Raw genomic sequence first — 2,633 nt, forward strand, 5'->3', positions numbered from 1 at the left:
GCTCTCTGGATTTACCTGTGTCTCTCATCCAGTTTCTCCTGCCTGATCGTTTGCCCGGATCGCCTTTGTTCCTGCCTGGATTGCCTGAGTCTGCCGATCTGCGTCCCTGCGTTGCCAGTGTCCTGCCAGAGACTGAGACTTCCTTCTGATCCTACTACTTCTATTCTTTTGTGAATAAACAGTTGTTCATTGCACTTGAATCCTATCGTTCTTTCTGGCCCTGACTGACACTAGTTCGCAAAAGTAGGTTTTGGACAAAATTCGACATAGCTGAAAATTTGTCTTGCCTAAATCGAAATTGGAGATATACATTTTGTCCGTCTTGTCACGATGCGTTTTATGGGGATTTTTTTTTTTCAAATAGCAATTACAATAGGTTCCCCTTCAGGGACTACCGCTGCGTGAAATCGCAGTGGGAACGCCCTCAGCGTGACGCGTCTGAAGCATGAATGAAATCAGTCAATGGAGAGAATGAGCGTACGGCGAGTGACGTCATCGACCAGGAAGCTATAAATATCCCCTGAGTACAGGTACATCACGGGTGTGGCTTATTTGGGAGTGCAGCAATGCCCAGTCGGCTCTCGAGGGAGTCGATTGTCAGCATTGCGAGCGTTTTCCCTTGAGAACTCTGCGCTCGCGGCGATCCCTCTTCGAGGAGAGTGATTTGCTGCGAGCTCCCCGAGGCTCGGGTCCCGCTTCTGTTGAGGCAGAGCGGCGGCGCTTGTCTTGGGGCTCGCAGATGGATCTCGCTGGCGACGTTGAGACGGGCTCCGCCCTATTACTCGGTTACTTCTGCCCGGGTGGAGGCACATGATGATTTTGAATTGAGATTTTCCAGTTCTGAGGAGCTGGATGTCGAAAGTTTATTATCAGAGAAAACTAGTTTATCACATTATACTGCAAATGAAGAAGGTTTGATGGATGTATTTTCTCGGGCTGTTGAAAAGCTAAAAAAAAAAAAAAATAACAGTATCGAGTGGCCAGCTGATAGACAGGGTTCTAGAATTAAAAGCAATCTAGATGATAGATTTCTGTCTGCACGACCTCAACCTTCTAGCCGGTGCTTACCGTTCTTCCCAGATCTTCATGCTGAGGTTTCAAAGACCTGGGTTAGACCGGTTTCAAGCTGAATTTACACAAATCAGTCCAATACTTATGGTAACATTGTTGGTGCTAAATCTGCTGGTTATGTGACGATACTGTAGGCGGAGGAGACGCTCGTGTGCTATCTCTCTCCTGCTTCATTGTCTTCACTTAAAGCACCGGCTCTTCCACCAAAAAATAAATAAATAAATAAATAAATATATATACCTCTGTGCTGGTGGGGAAGGCTTACTCGGTGGCTCGGCAGGCGGCTGCATGTTTGCATACGATGACTTTTATGCAGGCTTTTCAGGCCGACCTGCTCAAAGGAAATCTGAGGGGGGTCCCCGCCGAGAGAGACTTGCGTTCACCTCCCTTAAGGGTGCCCTGTCTCTCCCGGCGCCCTCAGGGGCCCGTCCTACTAACCCTGCCGAAACAGGGCGTAGAAGGGTCTGGCGAGTGCTTTCCCGAGGGACGCTCGCCGCCTCTAAGGAGGGTTCTAGTGTGTTCAGACCAGTCGTTCCCTGCCGGTGCGCCGTTACAGGGCACTGTGTCTGTCACGCAGAATGTTCAACCAGAGCAAAGTCTTTCGTCAAGTTCGTCTTCAAAAAGAGCACAGCAGAAGCGGAGTGTCACGTCTCGTGCCCCCCTGCAGAGAAACTGGAGGGACGAGGCGGGGTGCTCTCCGGCGCGGCCTTCTCGGGGCAGGACTGATCTGAGGACAGTCATTGTCGCCAGAAAGGCCGCGTCGAAAAAGTCCTGACGGGCTGAACGTCAGGACTCTGAGGGTGGTCCCCATCGGGAAAAACTTGAGTTCACCGCACAAAAACACGGTGCCCTGTCTTTCTCGATGCCCTCAGGGGTCTGTTCTACTAACCCTGCCTATACAGGGCGTAGAGAGACTCGGCGAGCGATTTCCCGAGGGACGCTCGCCCCCTCCAAGGAGGGTTGTGGAGTGCTCAGACCAGCTGTTTCCTGCCAGTATGTTACAGGGCGCTGTGTCTGTCACTCGGGATGTTCATCCGGAGGCCAGCCTCGAGAGGCTGGTTCCCTTAGTAGAGTTCCTGGCGGAATGGATCCCCCACCCAGCAGGGAGTTAGGATACTACTTCATCGAAAAAAAAAAAATCCTGACGTGCTGAACGTCAGGGTTCTGAGGGTGGTCCCTATCGTGAAAGACCTGAGTTCACTGCACAAGAACACGGTGCCCTGTCTTTTCCGATGCCCTCAGGGGTCTGCTCTACTAACCCTGCCTTCACAGGGCGTAGAGAGACTCGGCGAGCGATTTCCCGAGGGACGCTCGCCCCCTCCGAGGAGGGTTGTGGAGTGCCCAGACCAGCTGTTCCCTGCCAGGACGTTACAGGGCGCTGTGTATGTCACTGGGGATGTTCAAATCAGATCCGAGGACCGGTTTGTCATGATAGATCTAAAGGACGTTTACTTCCATGTATCTATCCTCCCTCAACACAGGAAGTTCCTGAGGTTCGCTTTCGGGGGCGAAGCGTACCAATATCGGGTTCTTCCGTTCGGCCTAGCACTGTCACCCCGAAC

This window comes from Siphateles boraxobius, unplaced genomic scaffold, assembly GCF_051911475.1.
Source record: "Siphateles boraxobius isolate OS27281-9 unplaced genomic scaffold, OSU_SipBor_1 41, whole genome shotgun sequence".
Classification (NCBI taxonomy): domain Eukaryota; kingdom Metazoa; phylum Chordata; class Actinopteri; order Cypriniformes; family Leuciscidae; genus Siphateles; species Siphateles boraxobius.